Genomic DNA, 24748 nt, shown 5'->3' with positions numbered 1-24748 from the left:
CTGTGTGGGGCCCAATTTTTGGAAAAAAGGGAGGCTCCGCTTGGAGTAACCCTTGCTTACATTGTTTTTAAAAGAAGCCAAGATGAACAAGTCATGGTTCAGCAAAGACTTTGCTACCTACCCCGGTGTCATCCTGGGGACGGTTAAGAATAGCGTATTTTTGAATGTGCTTGATGCAAATCTAGCTGTGAATTGTACAACTGGGGCACAACTGCTGCCACTGAAGGGGTGGGTGTGTGTGGGGCCCAATTTTTGGAAAAAAGGAAGACTCCACTTGGAGTAACCCTTGCTTACATTGTTTTTAAAAGAAGCCAAGATGAACAGAGCTGGGATCAGGAAAGACTTTGCTACCTACCCCGGTGTCATCCTGGGGACGGTTAAGAATAGCGTATTTTTGAATGTGCTTGATGCAAATCAAAACATCCTGTTTGCAACTAGGGCACAAGTGCTGCCACTGATAAGGTGTCTGTGTGGGGCCTATTTTTGGAAAAAAGGGAGGCTCCGCTTGGAGTAACCCTTGCTAACATTGTTTTTAAAAGAAGCCAAGATGAACAAGTCATGGTTCAGCAAAGAATTTGCTACCTACCCCGGTGTCATTCTGGGGACGGTTAAGAATAGCGTATTTTTGAATGTGCTTGATGCAAATCTAGCTGTGAATTGTACAACTGGGGCACAACTGCTGCCACTGAAGGGGTGGGTGTGTGTGGGGCCCAATTTTTGGAAAAAAGGAAGACTCCGCTTGGAGTAACCCTTGCTTACATTGTTTTTAAAAGAAGCCAAGATGAACAGAGCTGGGATCAGGAAAGACTTTGCTACCTACCCCGGTGTCATCCTGGGGACGGTTAAGAATAGTGTATTTTTGAATGTGCTTGATGCAAATCTAGCTGTGAATTGTACAACTGGGGCACAACTGCTGCCACTGAAGGGGTGGGTGTGTGTGGGGCCCAATTTTTGGAAAAAAGGAAGACTCCGCTTGGAGTAACCCTTGCTTACATTGTTTTTAAAAGAAGCCAAGATGAACAGAGCTGGGATCAGGAAAGACTTTGCTACCAACCCCGGTGTCATCCTGGGGACGGTTAAGAATAGCGTATTTTTGAATGTGCTTGATGCAAATCTAGCTGTGAATTGTACAACTGGGGCACAACTGCTGCCACTGAAGGAGTGGGTGTGTGTGGGGCCCAATTTTTGGAAAAAAGGAAGACTCCGCTTGGAGTAACCCTTGCTTACATTGTTTTTAAAAGAAGCCAAGATGAACAGAGCTGGGATCAGGAAAGACTTTGCTACCTACCCCGGTGTCATCCTGGGGACGGTTAAGAATAGCGTATTTTTGAATGTGCTTGATGCAAATCAAAACAACCTGTTTGCAACTAGGGCACAAGTGCTGCCACTGATAAGGTGTCTGTGTGGGGCCTAATTTTTGGAAAAAAGGGAGGCTCCGCTTGGAGTAACCCTTGCTTACATTGTTTTTAAAAGAAGCCAAGATGAACAAGTCATGGTTCAGCAAAGACTTTGCTACCTACCCCGGTGTCATCCTGGGGACGGTTAAGAATAGCATATTTTTGGATGTGCTTGATGCAAATCTAGCTGTGAATTGTACAACTGGGGCACAACTGCTGCCACTGAAGGGGTGGGTGTGTGTGGGGCCCAATTTTTGGAAAAAAGGAAGACTCCGCTTGGAGTAACCCTTGCTTACATTGTTTTTAAAAGAAGCCAAGATGAACAGAGCTGGGATCAGGAAAGACTTTGCTACCTACCCCTGTGTCATCCTGGGGACGGTTAAGAAAAGCGTATTTTTGAATGTGCTTGATGCAAATCTAGCTGTGAATTGTACAACTGGGGCACAACTGCTGCCACTGAAGGGGTGGGTGTGTGTGGGGCCCAATTTTTGGAAAAAAGGAAGACTCCGCTTGGAGTAACCTTTGCTTACATTGTTTTTAAAAGAAGCCAAGATGAACAGAGCTGGGATCAGGAAAGACTTTGCTACCTACCCCGGTGTCATCCTGGGGACGGTTAAGAATAGTGTATTTTTGAATGTGCTTGATGCAAATCAAAAAATCCTGTTTGCCACTAGGGCACAAGTGCTGCCACTGATAAGGTGTCTGTGAAGGGCCCAATTTTTGGAAAAAAGGGAGGCTCCGCTTGGAGTAACCCTTGCTTACATTGTTTTTAGAAGAAGCCAAGATGAACAAGTCATGGTTCAGCAAAGACTTTGCTACCTACCCCGGTGTCATCCTGGGGACGGTTAAGAACAGCGTATTTTTGAATGTGCTTGATGCAAATCTAGCTGTGAATTGTACAACTGGGGCACAACTGCTGCCACTGAAGGGGTGGGTGTGTGTGGGGCCCAATTTTTGGAAAAAAGGAAGACTCCGCTTGGAGTAACCCTTGCTTACATTGTTTTTAAAAGAAGCCAAGATGAACAGAGCTGGGATCAGGAAAGACTTTGCTACCTACCCCGGTGTCATCCTGGGGACGGTTAAGAATAGCGTATTTTTGAATGTGCTTGATGCAAATCTAGCTGTGAATTGTACAACTGGGGCACAACTGCTGCCACTGAAGGGGTGGGTGTGTGTGGGGCCCAATTTTTGGAAAAAAGGAAGACTCCGCTTGGAGTAACCCTTGCTTACATTGTTTTTAAAAGAAGCCAAGATGAACAGAGCTGGGATCAGGAAAGACTTTGCTACCAACCCCGGTGTCATCCTGGGGACGGTTAAGAATAGTGTATTTTTGAATGTGCTTGATGCAAATCTAGCTGTGAATTGTACAACTGGGGCACAACTGCTGCCACTGAAGGAGTGGGTGTGTGTGGGGCCCAATTTTTGGAAAAAAGGAAGACTCCGCTTGGAGTAACCCTTGCTTACATTGTTTTTAAAAGAAGCCAAGATGAACAGAGCTGGGATCAGGAAAGACTTTGCTACCTACCCCGGTGTCATCCTGGGGACGGTTAAGAATAGCGTATTTTTGAATGTGCTTGATGCAAATCAAAACAACCTGTTTGCAACTAGGGCACAAGTGCTGCCACTGATAAGGTGTCTGTGTAGGGCCTAATTTTTGGAAAAAAGGGAGGCTCCGCTTGGAGTAACCCTTGCTTACATTGTTTTTAAAAGAAGCCAAGATGAACAAGTCATGGTTCAGCAAAGACTTTGCTACCTACCCCGGTGTCATCCTGGGGACGGTTAAGAATAGCATATTTTTGGATGTGCTTGATGCAAATCTAGCTGTGAATTGTACAACTGGGGCACAACTGCTGCCACTGAAGGGGTGGGTGTGTGTGGGGCCCAATTTTTGGAAAAAAGGAAGACTCCGCTTGGAGTAACCCTTGCTTACATTGTTTTTAAAAGAAGCCAAGATGAACAGAGCTGGGATCAGGAAAGACTTTGCTACCTACCCCTGTGTCATCCTGGGGACGGTTAAGAAAAGCGTATTTTTGAATGTGCTTGATGCAAATCTAGCTGTGAATTGTACAACTGGGGCACAACTGCTGCCACTGAAGGGGTGGGTGTGTGTGGGGCCCAATTTTTGGAAAAAAGGAAGACTCCGCTTGGAGTAACCTTTGCTTACATTGTTTTTAAAAGAAGCCAAGATGAACAGAGCTGGGATCAGGAAAGACTTTGCTACCTACCCCGGTGTCATCCTGGGGACGGTTAAGAATAGTGTATTTTTGAATGTGCTTGATGCAAATCAAAAAATCCTGTTTGCCACTAGGGCACAAGTGCTGCCACTGATAAGGTGTCTGTGAAGGGCCCAATTTTTGGAAAAAAGGGAGGCTCCGCTTGGAGTAACCCTTGCTTACATTGTTTTTAGAAGAAGCCAAGATGAACAAGTCATGGTTCAGCAAAGACTTTGCTACCTACCCCGGTGTCATCCTGGGGACGGTTAAGAATAGCGTATTTTTGAATGTGCTTGATGCAAATCTAGCTGTGAATTGTACAACTGGGGCACAACTGCTGCCACTGAAGGGGTGGGTGTGTGTGGGGCCCAATTTTTGGAAAAAAGGAAGACTCTGCTTGGAGTAACCCTTGCTTACATTGTTTTTAAAAGAAGCCAAGATGAACAGAGCTGGGATCAGGAAAGACTTTGCTACCTACCCCGGTGTCATCCTGGGGACGGTTAAGAATAGCGTATTTTTGAATGTGCTTGATGCAAATCAAAACATCCTGTTTGCAACTAGGGCACAAGTGCTGCCACTGATAAGGTGTCTGTGTGGGGCCCATTTTTGGAAAAAAGGGAGGCTCCGCTTGGAGTAACCCTTGCTTACATTGTTTTTAAAAGAAGCCAAGATGAACAAGTCATGGTTCAGCAAAGAATTTGCTACCTACCCCGGTGTCATTCTGGGGACGGTTAAGAATAGCGTATTTTTGAATGTGCTTGATGCAAATCTAGCTGTGAATTGTACAACTGGGGCACAACTGCTGCTACTGAAGGGGTGGGTGTGTGTGGGGCCCAATTTTTGGAAAAAAGGAAGACTCCGCTTGGAGTAACCCTTGCTTACATTGTTTTTAAAAGAAGCCAAGATGAACAGAGCTGGGATCAGGAAAGACTTTGCTACCTACCCCGGTGTCATCCTGGGGATGGTTAAATATGGCGTATTTTTTAATGTGCTTGATGCAAATCTAGCTGTGAAGTGTACAACTGGGGCACAACTGCTGCCACTGAAGGGGTGGGTGTGTGTGGGGCCCAATTTTTGGAAAAAAGGAAGACTCCGCTTGGAGTAACCCTTGCTTACATTGTTTTTAAAAGAAGCCAAGATGAACAGAGCTGGGATCAGGAAAGACTTTGCTACCTACCCCGGTGTCATCCTGGGGACGGTTAAGAATAGCGTATTTTTGAATGTGCTTGATGCAAATCAAAACATCCTGTTTGCAACTAGGGCACAAGTGCTGCCACTGATAAGGTGTCTGTGTGGGGCCCAATTTTTGGAAAAAAGGGAGGCTCCGCTTGGAGTAACCCTTGCTTACATTGTTTTTAAAAGAAGCCAAGATGAACAAGTCATGGTTCAGCAAAGACTTTGCTACCTACCCCGGTGTCATCCTGGGGACGGTTAAGAATAGCGTATTTTTGAATGTGCTTGATGCAAATCTAGCTGTGAATTGTACAACTGGGGCACAACTGCTGCCACTGAAGGGGTGGGTGTGTGTGGGGCCCAATTTTTGGAAAAAAGGAAGACTCCACTTGGAGTAACCCTTGCTTACATTGTTTTTAAAAGAAGCCAAGATGAACAGAGCTGGGATCAGGAAAGACTTTGCTACCTACCCCGGTGTCATCCTGGGGACGGTTAAGAATAGCGTATTTTTGAATGTGCTTGATGCAAATCAAAACATCCTGTTTGCAACTAGGGCACAAGTGCTGCCACTGATAAGGTGTCTGTGTGGGGCCTATTTTTGGAAAAAAGGGAGGCTCCGCTTGGAGTAACCCTTGCTAACATTGTTTTTAAAAGAAGCCAAGATGAACAAGTCATGGTTCAGCAAAGAATTTGCTACCTACCCCGGTGTCATTCTGGGGACGGTTAAGAATAGCGTATTTTTGAATGTGCTTGATGCAAATCTAGCTGTGAATTGTACAACTGGGGCACAACTGCTGCCACTGAAGGGGTGGGTGTGTGTGGGGCCCAATTTTTGGAAAAAAGGAAGACTCCGCTTGGAGTAACCCTTGCTTACATTGTTTTTAAAAGAAGCCAAGATGAACAGAGCTGGGATCAGGAAAGACTTTGCTACCTACCCCGGTGTCATCCTGGGGATGGTTAAATATGGCGTATTTTTGAATGTGCTTGATGCAAATCTAGCTGTGAAGTGTACAACTGGGGCACAACTGCTGCCACTGAAGGGGTGGGTGTGTGTGGGGCCCAATTTTTGGAAAAAAGGAAGACTCCGCTTGGAGTAACCCTTGCTTACATTGTTTTTAAAAGAAGCCAAGATGAACAGAGCTGGGATCAGGAAAGACTTTGCTACCTACCCCGGTGTCATCCTGGGGACGGTTAAGAATAGCGTATTTTTGAATGTGCTTGATGCAAATCAAAACATCCTGTTTGCAACTAGGGCACAAGTGCTGCCACTGATAAGGTGTCTGTGTGGGGCCCAATTTTTGGAAAAAAGGGAGGCTCCGCTTGGAGTAACCCTTGCTTACATTGTTTTTAAAAGAAGCCAAGATGAACAAGTCATGGTTCAGCAAAGACTTTGCTACCTACCCCGGTGTCATCCTGGGGACGGTTAAGAATAGCGCATTTTTGAATGTGCTTGATGCAAATCTAGCTGTGAATTGTACAACTGGGGCACAACTGCTGCCACTGAAGGGGTGGGTGTGTGTGGGGCCCAATTTTTGGAAAAAAGGAAGACTCCGCTTGGAGTAACCCTTGCTTACATTGTTTTTAAAAGAAGCCAAGATGAACAGAGCTGGGATCAGGAAAGACTTTGCTACCTACCCCGGTGTCATCCTGGGGACGGTTAAGAATAGCGTATTTTTGAATGTGCTTGATGCAAATCAAAACATCCTGTTTGCAACTAGGGCACAAGTGCTGCCACTGATAAGGTGTCTGTGTGGGGCCCAATTTTTGGAAAAAAGGGAGGCTCCGCTTGGAGTAACCCTTGCTTACATTGTTTTTAAAAGAAGCCAAGATGAACAAGTCATGGTTCAGCAAAGACTTTGCTACCTACCCCAGTGTCATCCTGGGGACGGTTAAGAATAGCGTATTTTTGAATGTGCTTGATGCAAATCTAGCTGTGAATTGTACAACTGGGGCACAACTGCTGCCACTGAAGGGGTGGGTGTGTGTGGGGCCCAATTTTTGGAAAAAAGGAAGACTCCGCTTGGAGTAACCCTTGCTTACATTATTTTTAAAAGAAGCCAAGATGAACAGAGCTGGGATCAGGAAAGACTTTGCTACCTACCCCGGTGTCATCCTGGGGACGGTTAAGAATAGCGTATTTTTGAATGTGCTTGATGCAAATCTAGCTGTGAATTGTACAACTGGGGCACAACTGCTGCCACTGAAGGGGTGGGTGTGTGTGGGGCCCAATTTTTGGAAAAAAGGAAGACTCTGCTTGGAGTAACCCTTGCTTACATTATTTTTAAAAGAAGCCAAGATGAACAGAGCTGGGATCAGGAAAGACTTTGCTACCTACCCCGGTGTCATCCTGGGGACGGTTAAGAATAGCGTATTTTTGAATGTGCTTGATGCAAATCAAAACATCCTGTTTGCAACTAGGGCACAAGTGCTGCCACTGATAAGGTGTCTGTGTGGGGCCCAATTTTTGGAAAAAAGGGAGGCTCCGCTTGGAGTAACCCTTGCTTACATTGTTTTTAAAAGAAGCCAAGATGAACAAGTCATGGTTCAGCAAAGACTTTGCTACCTACCCCGGTGTCATCCTGGGGATGGTTAAGAATAGCGTATTTTTGAATGTGCTTGATGCAAATCTAGCTGTGAATTGTACAACTGGGGCACAACTGCTGCCACTGAAGGGGTGGGTGTGTGTGTGGCCCAATTTTTGGAAAAAAGGAAGACTCCGCTTGGAGTAACCCTTGCTTACATTGTTTTTAAAAGAAGCCAAGATGAACAGAGCTGGGATCAGGAAAGACTTTACTACCTACCCCGGTGTCATCCTGGGGACGGTTAAGAATAGCGTATTTTTGAATGTGCTTGATGCAAATCAAAACATCCTGTTTGCAACTAGGGCACAAGTGCTGCCACTGATAAGGTGTCTGTGTGGGGCCCAATTTTTGGAAAAAAGGGAGGCTCCGCTTGGAGTAACCCTTGCTTACATTGTTTTTAAAAGAAGCCAAGATGAACAAGTCATGGTTCAGCAAAGACTTTGCTACCTACCCCGGTGTCATCCTGGGGACGGTTAAGAATAGCGTATTTTTGAATGTGCTTGATGCAAATCTAGCTGTGAATTGTACAACTGGGGCACAACTGCTGCCACTGAAGGGGTGGGTGTGTGTGGGGCCCAATTTTTGGAAAAAAGAAAGACTCCACTTGGAGTAACCCTTGCTTGCTGTGTTTTTTAAAAATGATCCAAGATGAACAGAGCTGGGATCAGGAAAGACTTTGCTACCAACCCCGATGTCATCCTGGGGACGGTTAAGAATAGCGTATTTTTGAATGTGCTTGATGCAAATCTAGCTGTGAAGTGTACAACTAGGGTACAAGTGCTGCCACTGAATGGGTGGGTGTGTGTGTGGCACAATTTTTGGAAAAAAAGGGAGACTTCGCTTGGAGTCACCTTGCGGTGTTTTACATGATTTTAGAAGGGCGTGCCATGCCTATATCTGTGTGTCCTCCTCTTTTTCCTTGTCCAGCTCTTTTGTTTTCGCATGAGTATATGTCCTTGTCACTTTCCCATGTGTTTGTGTTGTGTTGTGAGTTGTTTGTCACCTTTTGGACACCTTTGAGGGTGTTTTCTAGGTGTTTTTTTGTGTTTGTGATTGCCTGCCATTGTTTCCTATGCAGTTCGAGTTCGGTTCGTCGAACGTTCGACGAGCCGACCTCGAACGGGACGTCCGTTCGGCGAACCGACCTCGAGCCGAACCGCGACCGGTTCGCTCATCTCTAATTGTAACGTCCTTGGTAGAAAAGGTCCTGACCACCAACATTCCTATAGACCCAGTCACCTATTTGCTAAATGTATTTCCGCCATACTGAAGTAAAGTTGAAGCAAAACTACTATTACATCTTCTTACAGCTATAAAGTGCTTTATCTCTGTTACGGTTGCTGCGAGCACTGGAGACTAAGTCCAGATTTCTTACTACTGCACATGTGCGAGCGCTGGAGACTAAGTCCAGATTTCTTGCTACTGCACATGTGCGAGCGCTGGAGACTAAGTCCAGATTTCTTGCTACTGCACATGTGCGAGCGCCGGAGACTAAGTCCTATCTTGGAGCCATTGCACATGTGCGGGTGACATCATCGCTGACACGAGGTCACATGTCTCTGACACCTTCTATGCCGATTGGTCGCTGGTCATGTGCTTGTGATGCCTTGCTCGGTGATAGGCCAGCATGACGTCACTCCTGTCGTTCTGGCAGCGGATTGGCTCTGGTGTCCTCCATCTTGGATGAGGCACAGAGTCTATATAAGACCCTGACACACGCCGCATGACGCTCAGTCCTCTTGGTTCATGCATAAGAGTAGACGCTCTGTGCGCGTTCCTCTAGGCATTCCTCTGTCTATGCTAGGTGAGCGCTACCGGCAGGGTAGCGTTCTTATACCTTACAGCTTCGGCTGCTGTCCGTATCCTTACCTCTTAGGGGAGCGGACATAGGCAGGTGCCTGAGGCACATGGTCTGGCTGGGCCTTGTGGTTCGACTCGTAGGTGGACGTTGCCGCTAGGGTAACGTTCCTTATACTGCGTCTGGCAGTTGTTCGTATCCTCGCACACTAGGGGAGCGAACAGAGGTAGGAGCTTTGTGCGGCTTACGCTGCTGTTCGTCTCTTTTGCACCACTAGAAGAGCGGACCTAGGCAGGTGCCATATCTAGTGGTTCGTGTCCTCGCACACTAGTGGAGCGAACGCAGGTAGGAGCTTTGTGCGGCTTACGCTGCTGTTCGTCTCTTTTGCACCACTAGAAGAGCGGACCTAGGTAGGTGCCATTTCGCACACATTGCCTTTGTCTCTGTGATTATTAACAGAGATCATTCCACACACCCTCCAAGTAAGGGAGGAATTGCTTTACTTACTTATTATATCCTTCTGTGAGTTAACAGAGGTATTGCACTCTGCCATAGTCTGCAGCAGAGTCTTTGCACGGTGGACCCTGACTGTCTGATACTCCTTTAGGTTATCAGACAGCCCCCCGTAACATTAGGACTGAGCCAAGGGTCTGGCAGTTATAGCAGAATATCAGCAGTTACACCGTTACATACAAGTACTTGAGTCACGGCTCAAGAGTATAGAGGATAAACCTCAGACCATGGTGACATCTGCACATGATCCTCGACTTGCTCTGCCAAACAGATATTCTGGCGATGCCAGATCATGTCGTGGTTTCATTAGTCAGTGTCAGATACACCTAGAGGTCAACTCTTCTCGCTTCTCTACGGAGAGGTCCAGAGTAGGCTTTATCATCTCCTTACTTCAGGACAAAGCCTTAGAATGGGCGACTCCCCTATGGGAGCGCTCTGATGTGGTTACTCTGAGACATCAAGACTTTCTTGATGCTCTTAAGGCAGTATTCATGGGTCCGCAGGTTACCCATGATGCGGCCCTGAGACTGTTAGATCTATCTCAGGGTTCGTTATCCACTAGTTCTTATGCCATTGCTTTTAGAACTCTGGTGGCAGAACTAGATTGGCCAGAGAAGGTGTTGATTCCTATCTTCTGGAGAGGGTTGGCAGGCTATGTCAAGGATGCTCTTGCTACTCGTGAGGTCCCTGCTTCTCTGGAGGACTTGATCACAGTAGCAACGAGGATCGATGTACGCCATAAGGAACGTAGACTCGAGGTCTCTTCCTCACGCCCTAAGCATCGGGCTATTCCAGTTGTTGAGGGTCCACTACCATCTTCCTCAGCATCTGAAACATCTCCCACTCCTATGGAGTTAGGTCATACGTCTTCCAGACTACGCAAGTCTGGTCCTCCTATATGTTACGTATGTCGTCAGGCTGGGCACTATGCCAACAAGTGTCCTAGTCGTCAGGGAAACTCCCTAGCCTAGTAACCATTAGAGGGGGGTTACTAGAGACGTCTTCTGCACCCTCTAAGTGTTGTATCCCAGGTCAGCTCTCGTTATCTGAGAATACATGGCCTATTATGGCTTTTGTGGATTCCGGAGCTGACGGGACTTTTGTGTCCTCAGGATTTGTAAAGGGACACAATATTCCCTCTATCATGTTAGAGGCGCCTATTCCTGTCCGTGTTGTTAATGGAACTATGTTGTCTGACTCCATTACATTGAGGACAGTTCCCTTGCGCCTTTCCCTGTCTCAGGGTCACATAGAGGAGATTTCTTTTCTTGTTTTGCCTGAGGGTATAGACGACATCCTTCTGGGTCTCCCATGGCTTCGGACTCATTGACTGGGAGTCTGACAGCATTATTAGTTGGGGTTCGAAATGTCAGTCCCGATGTCTTCCCTTACCACCTAAGGTCATTGCGGTTGCATCTACTGATCTCTCTCCCATACCTACACCCTATCTGGATTTCGCTGACGTGTTCTCCAAACAGGGTGCTGAGGTTATTCCACCCCATAGGCCGTATGACTGTGCCATAGACCTTATCCCAGGTTCGGTTCCACCTAAAGGCAGGGTTTACCCCCTGTCGATACCTGAGTCGGAGGCCATGTCGACCTATATAAGAGAGAGTTAGAGAAGGGGTTCATTCGTAAGTCTGTCTCTCCCGCGGGAGCTGGGTTTTTCTTTGTTCGGAAGAAAGAGGGTGATTTGCGTCCCTGCATAGATTACAGGGGTCTCAACGCAATCACAATAAAGAACAAATACCCATTACCTTTAATTTCGGAGCTCTTTGACAGATTGAGAGGAGCTCAAGTTTTTACAAAGTTGGATCTGCGGGGTGCGTATAACTTGGTACGAATTCGAAAGGGTGACGAATGGAAGACCGCTTTTAACACCCGAGACGGTCACTATGAATACCTCGTCATGCGTTTTGGGTTATGTAATGCACCCGCAGTATTTCAGGACTTCGTAAACGATGTGTTCAGGGATTTACTGTTATCCTCAGTAGTGGTGTATCTACACCAATGAGATGACACACAGTTAGGGTCACAGAGCTAGGGACCCCAATATAGAGATATGCCTTGACGAGGCCTTGGGGCTCAGTTACATTGATCAATGCGATTGCTAAATATCTCCTTTTTCCTAATATTCCTATTTCCTAATATTCATAGCAGGTATGCAATTCATTATTCACATGTTCAAATTAGCAAGTAGCATTTTTCATTGTATATTCCAATATTTTTCCATATGCTTGAGGCATTATACCATTATCTAAGTTTGATGTGCTGCCTTATTCTTATATATAGTATGTATTTTTGGCTTGCACTCATATATATATATTAGTGCTCACTTCAGTTATCCTATTCAGTTATATGTAGTTTTTTTTCTGAATGTGAACACAGCTCCGCCCCTTTCGGCCATGTTTTTTCCATCTCCTATATAAGAAAGTCCTTAGTTACCCCTCTCCACCCATAGCAGTTTTTAATTGCAATGAGATGACACACAGTTAGGGTCACAGAGCTAGGGACCCCAATATAGAGATATGCCTTGACGAGGCCTTGGGGCTCAGTTACATTGATCAATGCGATTGCTAAATATCTCCTTTTTCCTAATATTCATAGCAGGTATGCAATTCATTATTCACATGTTCAAATTAGCAAGTAGCATTTTTCATTGTATATTCCAATATTTTTCCATAGGCTTGAGGCATTATACCATTATCTAAGTTTGATGTGCTGCCTTATTCTTATATATAGTATGTATTTTTGGCTTGCACTCATATATATATATTAGTGCTCACTTCAGTTATCCTATTCAGTTATATGTAGTTTTTTTTCTGAATGTGAACACAGCTCCGCCCCTTTCGGCCATGTTTTTTCCATCTCCTATATAAGAAAGTCCTTAGTTACCCCTCTCCACCCATAGCAGTTTTTAATTGCAATGAGATGACACACAGTTAGGGTCACAGAGCTAGGGACCCCAATATAGAGATATGCCTTGACGAGGCCTTGGGGCTCAGTTACATTGATCAATGCGATTGCTAAATATCTCCTTTTTCCTAATATTCATAGCAGGTATGCAATTCATTATTCACATGTTCAAATTAGCAAGTAGCATTTTTCATTGTATATTCCAATATTTTTCCATATGCTTGAGGCATTATACCATTATCTAAGTTTGATGTGCTGCCTTATTCTTATATATAGTATGTATTTTTGGCTTGCACTCATATATATATATTAGTGCTCACTTCAGTTATCCTATTCAGTTATATGTATCTGGACGACATCCTGATTTTTTCTCCTGATCTGGAGACTCATCGTCAGGATGTCGTTCGTGTCCTTTCCCGTTTAAGGGAGCACTCATTGTTTGCTAAACTCGAGAAATGTGTATTCGAGCAGTCCTCATTGCCTTTTTTGGGTTACATTATCTCACAAGAGGGCCTGGCTATGGATCCTGCGAAGCTCTCTGCTGTCCTGCAATGGTCCGAACCTCATTCCTTGAAGGCGGTGCAACGCTTCTTAGGATTCATAAATTATTACAGGCAGTTCATACCCCATTTTTCTACTTTGGTGGCCCCTTTGGTGGCCTTGACTAAGAAAGGTGCTAATCCCAAAGCCTGGTCTACTGAGACATCTCAGGCTTTTGAGGCAGTAAAAAGACACTTTTCAAGTGCTCCCGTTCTTCAAAGACCCGATGAGAGTAAGCCCTTCCTCTTAGAGGTTGATGCCTCTTCAGTGGGTGCTGGTGCGGTCTTGTATCAAAAGAACGGTGCAGGTAGAAAAAGGCCGTGTTTCTTCTTTGCGAAAACCTTTTCACCAGCAGAGAGAAACTATACCATTGGGGATAGGGAACTGCTCGCCTTGAGATTAGCCTTGGAGGAGTGGCGTCACTTGCTGGAAGGAGCGAAACATCCTTTCCAGGTCTATACAGACCATAAGAATCTGACGTACTTACAAACCGCTCAGCGTCTGAATCCTCGCCAAGGCCGCTGGTCCTTGTTTTTCTCCCGCTTTCACTTCTCCATCAACTATCTGTCTGGGAGTAAGAATAACAAGGCAGACGCCCTGTCTCGCTCTATGCTTTCTACCCAGGAGGAGATTGACGAACCTCGTCTTATCCTTCCCTCCAGGGTTTTTCATACGCTCTCCCCTGTGACGTTAGACCAAATCCCACCGGGCAAGACCTTTGTTCCGCCTGATCGACAGAATGATATACTGTCATGGGCCCACACCTCAAAGGTGGGTGGGCATTTTGGTATTAGGCGGACACGAGAGTTACTGGAGAGGTGGTATTGGTGGCCACACTTAGCCAGCCACGTCAAGAGATATGTCGGTTCCTGCTACTCGTGTGCTCGCAACCGTCCATTACGGCAGAGACCGGCTGGACTCTTGCATCCTTTACCAGTGCCAGATAGACCATGGGAGGTGGTAGGCATGGACTTTGTGGGTGATCTTCCATGTTCACAGGGACATAGATTTGTGTGGGTCATTACGGACCATTTCTCCCGGATGGTTCATCTCGTACCGTTATCGAGAATCCCATCTTCCAGGGTACTAGCCAAACTATTCCTCAAGAATGTCTTTAGGCTTCACGGGATGCCAGATCGTATCATTTGTGATAGAGGCCCGCAATTTACTTCCCGTTTCTGGCGAGATCTTTGTAGCCTTCTGCAAATTGAGTTGAATCTCTCTTCGGCATACCATCCGGAGACCAATGGTTTGGTTGAGCATACCAATCAATCTATGATTATATACCTTCGACACTTTGTTGCTGAGAACCACGATAACTGGTCCTCCCTCCTACCCTGGGCAGAATTTGCCCTTAACAATTCGCTGGCTGAGGCCACTGGGCAGACACCGTTCGTACTCAATAATGGGAAACACCCTAGGGTACCGGTACCGTTTCCCGCTGCTGCACCTCCTCCTCTTGTGGCCGACTGGGCAACTAATGCCAGAGAGGTTTGGGATCGGACTCAAGAGTCGATCCAAGCAGCTAAGGACCGTATGAAGACAGTGTCCGATCGGTTTCGTCGCCCGGCTCCTGTCTTTTCTCCAGGGGACTTTGTGTGGCTCTCTGCAAAACACGTGAGACTTAGAGTGAGCTCTGTCAAATTTGCTCCTCGCTTCCTGGGTCCTTATGAGGTTCTTCAACAGGTAAATCCTGTAGTCTACCAATTGAAGTTACCCATCCATCTTAAGATTCATGACAAATTCCATGTCTCACTGCTAAAGCCGGCTATTTTACCTCACGCTTGTGAAGTGCACTCTCCTGCCTCTGATTCCTCTCGCTCTAGCTATGAGGTACGAGCCATAGTTGGTTCTAAGATGGTTAGAGGGCGCAGGTTCTTCTTGATAGATTGGGAGGGTTACGGCCCGGAACATCGCTCTTGGGAGCCTGAAGAGGCTGTCCATGCTCCCGACTTAGTTGCCGATTACCTGCGTCGCCGGGAGGGGGGCCCTTGAGGGGGAGGTACTGTTACGGTTGCTGCGAGCACTGGAGACTAAGTCCAGATTTCTTACTACTGCACATGTGCGAGCGCTGGAGACTAAGTCCAGATTTCTTGCTACTGCACATGTGCGAGCGCTGGAGACTAAGTCCAGATTTCTTGCTACTGCACATGTGCGAGCGCCGGAGACTAAGTCCTATCTTGGAGCCATTGCACATGTGCGGGTGACATCATCGCTGACACGAGGTCACATGTCTCTGACACCTTCTATGCCGATTGGTCGCTGGTCATGTGCTTGTGATGCCTTGCTCGGTGATAGGCCAGCATGACGTCACTCCTGTCGTTCTGGCAGCGGATTGGCTCTGGTGTCCTCCATCTTGGATGAGGCACAGAGTCTATATAAGACCCTGACACACGCCGCATGGCGCTCAGTCCTCTTGGTTCATGCATAAGAGTAGACGCTCTGTGCGCATTCCTCTAGGCATTCCTCTGTCTATGCTAGGTGAGCGCTACCGGCAGGGTAACGTTCTTATACCTTACAGCTTCGGCTGCTGTCCGTATCCTTACCTCTTAGGGGAGCGGACATAGGCAGGTGCCTGAGGCACATGGTCTGGCTGGGCCTTGTGGTTCGACTCGTAGGTGGACGTTGCCGCTAGGGTAACGTTCCTTATACTGCGTCTGGCAGTTGTTCGTATCCTCGCACACTAGGGGAGCGAACAGAGGTAGGAGCTTTGTGCGGCTTACGCTGCTGTTCGTCTCTTTTGCACCACTAGAAGAGCGGACCTAGGTAGGTGCCATTTCGCACACATTGCCTTTGTCTCTGTGATTATTAACAGAGATCATTCCACACACCCTCCAAGTAAGGGAGGAATTGCTTTACTTACTTATTATATCCTTCTGTGAGTTACCAGAGGTATTGCACTCTGCCATAGTCTGCAGCAGAGTCTTTGCACGGTGGACCCTGACTGTCTGATACTCCTTTAGGTTATCAGACAGCCCCCCGTAACAATCTCCTTATTTTGGAAGAAAGTTGCTCTACATTCTAGAGAGAATTTCTATACTTGCATTAAGGACATCCGCCAGATGGAACTAATAATGGCTACTTTGCACGATACTATGGATGGTTTCTTCAAATCTAGCATGACTAAGATACCTATGTGACAACATCTTGCCTATAACATCTTATTAATTCACGGACCTTTCTTTCTTTCCCTTGATGGATTATGATGTGTATCCCAGCAATTGGACACTATTGACCATCTTGATTGATATTCTGTAGTAACAATAATCTTGTTTTAGCTAACATGTAGTGTTCCATCAGACAATGTAATGTTTGATATCATTTGGTTGTTTTTTGTTGTTGTAGAAAAGGAAAATTTTCAATAAAATATTAATTGGAAAAAAAAATAAAGAACATTCAAGAAATGCAGAATTACTAATTTAACAACAATAGAGCAGTGAAACAGTATTTAATAGCTATAAATAAAAAGTATTCTCTTCCATTTCAGAAAAAAATCAAAATTAAAAGTTATTGTATCCTATTACTTACAGAACATCAATATTGGGAGGTGAATACATACATGCAACATGGGACAATGCTTCTATCTATTCCAGGCACAGCTTGGCTCCACAAGAAGAAATATTTCATTTACTGTTGTTAGATTCCTGCACAATACGATGGACTGTCTCTTTAAGCCTAAGTCCAACAGTTTGAAGAAATTGGACAACTACATAAAGAGAAGAAATAATGACACAATCCCCAATATTAGTGTTTGCCCCCCTCACCCCAGCCCAAAAACATTTTCAATTTTGTTAGTTTCCTGAATCAAATCAACACATTTCTTATATTCAGATGTTATTTCTGAGATGGCGAAATGATTTGGAATGAAATAAATACTGTCAAGATTCCTCTGGACAGAGAATCTCGCAGACTATGAGAGGCTTTGATGTGTTTGCCTAGTGTACTGAGCTGACAGTGATTATTGGCAGTGCAGGCTTCCTTTCCGGTTCTGGGAAGTGCTGGTTGGCTCAGGTGTTCCATCTTCACTGTAATTGCTGTGCTTCTTAACTGAGCAAAACGGCATTTTTAATGTCCGAGGGTCTGTTTGAAAATCTGGCGGTGTCTTTTGGATTAACCAATCCACTTGCTATCTTTCAAAACTTTATGAATCATATTTTTTCTGATTACATTGGAAGGTTTACTGTGGTTTATCTGGACAATATTTTAGGTTTTTCGCCTGATCTGGATTCTCACTATGAACATGTTTATTTTGTTCTACAAAGGCTTAGATAAAATTTGTTGCTTGCTAAGCTGGAGAAGTGTACCTTTTCTTCTCAAAAAAATCTCTTTCCTGGGGTTTAATGTGTCAGCTATTGGGTTTAAGATGGACCCTGGGAAGGTGCAAACCATAATCGATTGAGTTCAACCTAGCGTCCTTAAAGCATTGCAACGTTTTCTGGAGTTTGCCAATTACTACAGAAAATGTAAAGCTTTTTCTCAGATTCTCAAACCTCTTATGGACCTCACAGCAACACAGCTACCAGGATTCAGGTGCGGTAACACAGATCTTTAAGGCAGTACCCTGCCACTACAAGGCTCTGGGATACCGGATCAACCCTATTCATCTTAAAGGCTAAGTAATTATAATAAACCCTACCATTCAAAAATGCTGGTGCGTTATGTGAACCTTTCCAAATGCAAGGTTATACAACTGACAGAACCCTGCTATTGCAAGACGCTGCAGCCTCAGATTTATGATCTTGAAGGCTATACAATTAGAAACCTGCCACTACAAGACGAGGGAATGTTTTGGATCACTATCTCAATCCGCAAGACTATATAACAAGTAGAACCCTGTCACTACAAGACGCTGGTGCGTTATATTGGCCAGGACTCAGAAGATACCTATTTTCTTATTACATCATTCAAGGTACACACCATTGGTTACCACTAATGAATACAGACACAGGAGCACCTCTTGCATTGTATATCTGAGCGACAACGTCAGCAAGACCCATGCAGGGTCGAAACGTTGTTTTAGTCGCTCAGTTCCTGACATCACCTACTGTCCATTAACACATTTGTAAATAAACTTTGAACACTTTTTCAAACTACTTCTGAGTGTGCGGTGATTAGAATTATTTATTAAGATACCTATGTGACAACATCTTGCCTATAACATCTTATTAATTCACGGACCTTTCTTTCTTTCCATTGATGGATTATGATGTGTATCCCAGCAACTGGACACTATTGACCCTCTTGATTGATATTCTGTAGTAATAATAATCTTGTTTTAGCTAACATGTAGTGTTCTGTCAGACAATGTAATGTTTGATATCATTTGGTTGTTTTTGTTTCTTGTGGTTGTAGAAAAGGAACATTTTTAATAAAATATTAATTGGAAAAAAAATAGAGAATTCAAGAAATGCAGAATTACTAATTTAACAATAGGGCAGTGAACACACAGTATTGAATAGCTATAAATAAAAAGGACTCTCTTATATTGCAGAGAAAATAAGGATTAAAAGTAATTGTATCCTGCACCCACGAAATTCTAATTCATACATCCCATATATCATGAATTCGAGAGGGAGCCATAAATTACACAGTACCCAAGACATATTAGCAGGATTTCATAAATATTCAGAGAACTTGAATAATATTAGAGAGGAGGGGTCTGGAATTGGAAGCATAAACAACATTCGGGCATACCTAGAACTTCATAGACTTCGCCCGATACCACACGAGAAATTAAAGGGTTTGGAAAGGGACTTTACATTAGAGGAGGTGAATGAGGTGGTTGTTGGCCTGAAAAGATGGAGGTGCCCAGGACCAGATGTGTTCCCCGGGGTGTTCTACAAAAAATTCTCTGAACTCCTTAATCCACTATTTCTATCAGTCTGTAATTCCACATCAAAAGAGGAAGCTTTCCTGGGACAGTCGTTGATGGCGCACATATCGGTTATTCCCAAACCAGGTAAAGATACTACTTTATGTAGTAATTTTAGACCAATATCGCTCATAAACGTTGATATTAAAATGTATTCTAAAATGATAGCCAATAGGCTGAAAGAAATTCTTCCAGGCATAATTAACCGGGACCAAGTGGGCTTTGTGACAGCTAGAGAGGCAAAAGATAATACCCTGACGACTAATTCTCTAATAGATGGGGCGAGGAGGAGGGGTCAGCCTTTGTGCATCCTGTCGGTAGATGCCGAAAAGACGTTTGACAGGGTGCACTGGGGATTTATGTTTTAGGCACTGGAAAAGATGGGTTTGGGGAGCGTATGTTGAACAGAGTAAAAGCTTTATACACAGTGCCGACTGCCAGGGTATGGGTTAATGGGGCCCTTTTGGAGCCGTTGGAAATTGGAAATGGCACGAGACAGGGGTGTCCCCTTTCGCCTCATCTATACATCATTACTATGGAATATTTGGCGGTGGGCTTTAGAGATAATGCATCCACTAAGGGTATTAATACGGCATCTAGGGAACACAAATTAGCACTCTTTGCTGATGATCTTCTTCTTTACATTACTTCACCTAAATTCTCCATACCCAACATTCTAGCAGAAATTAAAACATTTGGTTACTTAAGTAACTTTAAAATAAATAACCACAAATCAGAGATGTTGAATGTGTCTCTCCCTTCTTCTCTAAGGACTCAGCTTCTGTCCTCGCTCCCCTTTAAGTGGAAAAAAGATTTACTTACATAGTTAGGTATTCAGTTACCGGAAGACACAGCCCAGCTTTACTCACTAAACTATATCCGTATTCTTAAGCAAGCAGAAATAGACTTCAAAAATGGAACAGGTTGCAGCTTACTTGGTTTGGCAAGATTAATGCAGTAAAAATGGACACGTTGCCGAAACTATTATATTATTTTCAAACCATACGACTTAGATTGATGGCCTCTTTCTTTTCCCGTCTAAAAACAATAACACAATTTGTGTGGGCTCATAAACACCCTCGAATATCTTACAACATTCTAAGTAGGTTACAGGGCGCAGGAGGTATGGGTCTCCCTGACTTTCGCCTTTATAGTTTTGCTTCTTTGGGAGCTTCTGTCTTAGACCTTTTCCATTCCGGAAATCAGAAGAGATGGGTGGAGGCGGAGGGGGGCTTGTCTTCTTTAGATCCTATAGCCGTGATGTGGAGGACGAGCTTTGGGTGGAGACCCTGGGTCTTTTTCCTTCATTATTAAGCAGCTTGCGACCTTTGTTTCTAGAGGAGCTTCAGAATTAGGTCTTACCACTGTTCCTGGGTCACTCAACCCACTCCTTGATAACCCGGACTTCATAGCATGACTTAATACACATACATTTCTTCATAAGGTCAGGAGGGACTAGCCAGTTGTTTATGACTTTGTCACTAATAATGGGATTAGCTCACTGAGTTTCCCGTATTTAGACATGGAGATCCCAGAGGGTTCTTGGTTTTTTATGAGCAATTAAAAAGTTTTATTAGATCCCTAAACAGGAAAACGGATATTTATAGAACACTGACACCATTCGAATCCCTATGTTTGAGGAGGAGGACACCAGCGCACTCAGTCTCAGTTTTATATGACCTGTTTGGAATCCACAAATGTGGAGTTGCGGACCAGCCGGGATACATTAAGAAATGGGAATCGGAGTGGGGCTGCTCCTTTTTACAGGAAGAACTGGGGAAGATTTTCCTTCTGGTAAGTAAGTCCTCATTGAAAGCAGTATCCCAGGAGAGGAGCTAAAAAGTGATGACTCGGTGGTAAAAATGACCAGTCGCGATCCATGCTGTGTTCTCCTCTCTTCCCGACACATGCTGGAGGTGCGGCCTGGAGAGTGGCATGTTCACACAAATTTTGTCGTCGTGTCCAGAAGTGTGACGTTTCTGGGATGATGTGTTTTATCTACATAACAAGCTGTTGACTAGACAGGTTGAACGCTCTAAGGAGTTGGCATTGCTCTCTCTAGGAGATATTACATTGGCAGGCTTCAAGAGAGGTCTTTTCAGACATTTGCTTACAGCTGCTAGGAACTTGATTCCTAGACGTTGGAGACAAGCTAAGGCCCCATCTAAAGTGGATCTGGTAACAGAGCTTAATGATATCTGCAGGATGGAGACCCTGGTAGCTCAGGTGGTGCGAAATACAGAAAAGATCAATGAGGTGTGGTCGCCATGGATAGTCTTTCGAGAGTCCCCAGAGGTGGGCTTCTGGTTGCTTCAGTAGCAGAGGGGTATGTTGGGTGTGTGTGGGGGAGGGATGAGATGTTGCACCAGGTGAGCATGATCCCTTTTTCCCTTTTCCTTTCCTCTTTCTGTGAATCTATTCTTGCCTCTGTAATATCTTTCTTCTTGCTTCTTACTCCTTATTCCTTATATTTTCTGGATTCATATTCTTTCTCTCTGTATTTTCAATAATAGAATTGAAATTTGCAGATTATTAGAATTGTTATTTGTAATACCAGCATATGACATGGCAACGATTGTATGTGATTTGACTGTTCTTGATTTCAATAAAAATTGATTTCCCTAAAATTAATTGTATCCTATTACTTACAGTACATCAATATTGGGAGGTGAATACATACATGTAACATGGGACAATGCTTCTATCTATTCCAAGCACAGCCTGGCTGTGCAAGAAGAAATATTTCACTTACTGTTGTTAGATTCCTGCACAATACGACGGACTGCCACTTTATACCTAAGTTCAACAGTTTAAAGAAGTTGGATGACTACACGTTATAAAGAGAAGAAATAATGGCACAATCCCCTCATCTATTAGTGTTTCCCCAGCTTCAAAAAATATTATCAATTTTGCATTAGTAGGTGAAACTAAATTTTCATCTATGTGAAAATGTTGAATTTACCAGTAAAGTCAGTTTCCTGAATCAAATTAACACATTTCTTATATTCGGATGTTATTTGTGAGATGGCGAAATGATCTGGAATTAAATAAATACTAACATTCCTCTGGGCAGAGAATCTCGCAGACTATGAGAGGCTCTGATGTGTTTACCTAATGTACTGAGCTGACAGTGATTATTGGCAGTGCAGGCTTCCTTTCTGGTTCTGGGAAGTGCTAGTTGGCTCAGGTGTTCCATCTTCACTGTAATTGCTCTGCTTCTTAACTGAGCAAAACGACATTTTTAACGTCCGAGGGTCTGTTTGAAAATCTGGTGATGTCTTTTGGATTAACCAATCCACTTGCTTTCTTTCAAAACTTTATGAATCATATTTTTTCTGATTACAGTGGAAGGTTTACTGTGGTTTATCTGGACGATATTTTCAGTTTTTCGCGTGATCTGGATTCTCATTATGAACATGTTTATTTTGTTCTACAAAGGCTTAGATAAAATTTGTTGCTTCCTAAGCAGGAGAAGTGTACCTTTTTCTTCTCAAGAAATCTCTTTCCTGGGGTTTAATGTGTCAGCTATTGGGTTTAAGATGGACCTTGGGAAGGTGCAAACCATAATTGATTGGGTTCCACCTAGCGACCTTAAAGCACTGCGACGTTTCCTGAGGTTTGCCAATTACTACAGAAAATTTATGAAGGCTTTTTTTCAGATTGTCAAAGCTCTTATGGACCTCATAGAAACACAGCTACCAGGATTCAGGCGCGGAAGCGCAGATCTTTAAGGCAGTACCCTGCCACTACAAGGCTCTGGGACACCAGATCAATCCTATTCATCTTAAAGGCTAAGTAATTAATATAAACCCTGTCATTCCAAGATGCTGGTGCGTTATGTGAACCTTCTCCAAATTCAAGGATATACAACTGACAGAACCCTACTATTACAAGACGCTGCAGCCTCAGATTTATTACCTTGATCTTGAAGGCTATATAATAAGAAACCTGCCACTACAAGACGAGGGAACGTTTTGGGTCACTATATCTATCCGCAAGGCTATATAACAAGTAGAAACCTGTCACTAGAAGACTCTGGTGTGTTATATTGACCAGGACTCAGAAGATAACTTTTTTCTTTTTACATCATTCAAGGTACCCACCATTGGTTACGACTAATGGATACAGGTACAGGAGCGCCTTTTGCGTTGTATATCTGAGCGACAACGTGAACAAGACCCATGCAGGGTCGAAATGTTTTAGTCGCTCAATTCCCGACACCACCTACTGCCCGCTACCACATTTGTAAATAAACTTTGAACACTTTTTGCAAACTACTTCTGAGTGTGCGGTGATTAGAATTATTTATTAAGATACCTATTACCTATATGACAACATCTTGCCTATAGCATCTTATTAATTCACGGATCTTTCTTTCTTTCACTTAATGGATTATGATGTGTCTCCCAGCAATTGGACTCTATTGACCCTCTTGATTGATATGCTGTAGTAATAATAATCTTGTTTTAGCTAACATGTAGTATTCCATCAGATAATGTAATGTTTGATATCATTTGGTTGTTTTTGTTTCTTGTGTTGTAGAAAAGGAACATTTTGAATAAAATATTAATTGGAAAAAAAATAAAGACAATTCAAGAAATGCAGAATTACTAATTTCACAATAGGCAGTGAAACACAGTATTTCATAGCTATAAATAAAAAGGACTCTGTTACATTTCAGAAAAAAACAGTATTAAAAGTAATTGTATCCTAATACTTATAGTACATAAATATTGGGAGGTGAATACATACATGTAACATGGGACATTGCTTCTATCTATTCCAGACACAGCCTGGCTACGCAAGAAATATTTCATTTACTGTTGTTAGATTCCTGCACAATACGACGGACTGTCTCTTTAAGCCTAAAACCAACAATTTTAAGAAGTTGGACGGCTACACTATATAAAGAGAAGAAATAATGACACAATCCCCTCATCTATTAGTGTTTGACCCACACCCCAGTTTCAAAAAATATTATAAATTGTGCATTAGTAGGAGAAACTAATTTTTCATCTATGTGAAAATGTTGAATTTACCTGTAAAGTCAGTTTCCTGAATCAAATTAACACATTTTTTGTATTCTGATGCTATTTCTGAGATGGCGAAATGATCTGGAATGAAACATGTACTGTCAAGATTCCTCTGGGCAGAGAATCTCGCAGACTATGAGAGGCTCTGATGGGTTTACCTAATGTACTGAGCTGACAGTGATTATTGGCAGTGCAGGCTTCCTTTCCGGTTCTGGGAAGTGCTAGTTGGCTCAGGTGTTCCATCCTCACTGTAATTGCTCTGCTTCTTAACTGAGCAAAACGGTATTTTTAACGTCCGAGGGTCTGTTTGAAAATCTAGCGATGTCTTTTGGATTAACCAATTTACTTGCTATCTTTCAAAACTTTATGAATATTTTTTATGATTACATTGGAAGGTTTACTGTGGTTTATCTGGACGATATTTTAATTTTTTTGCCTGATCTGGATTCTCATTATGAACATCTTTATTTTGTTCTACAAAGGCTTAGATAAAATATGTTGCTTGCTAAGCTGGAGAAGTGTACCTTTTCTGCTCAAGAAATCTCTTTCCTGGGGTTTAATGAGTCAGCTATTGGGTTTAAGATGGACCTTGGAAAGGTGAAAACCATAACTGATTGGGTTTAACCTAGCGTCCTTAAAGCACTGCAATGCTTTCTGGGGTTTACCAATTACTACAGAAAATTTATGGAGGCTTTTTTTCAGATTGTCAAA

The sequence above is a fragment of the Anomaloglossus baeobatrachus genome, chromosome 1 (genome assembly GCF_048569485.1).
Source record: "Anomaloglossus baeobatrachus isolate aAnoBae1 chromosome 1, aAnoBae1.hap1, whole genome shotgun sequence".
Classification (NCBI taxonomy): domain Eukaryota; kingdom Metazoa; phylum Chordata; class Amphibia; order Anura; family Aromobatidae; genus Anomaloglossus; species Anomaloglossus baeobatrachus.
Note: the sequence above shows the minus strand (reverse complement) of the source record.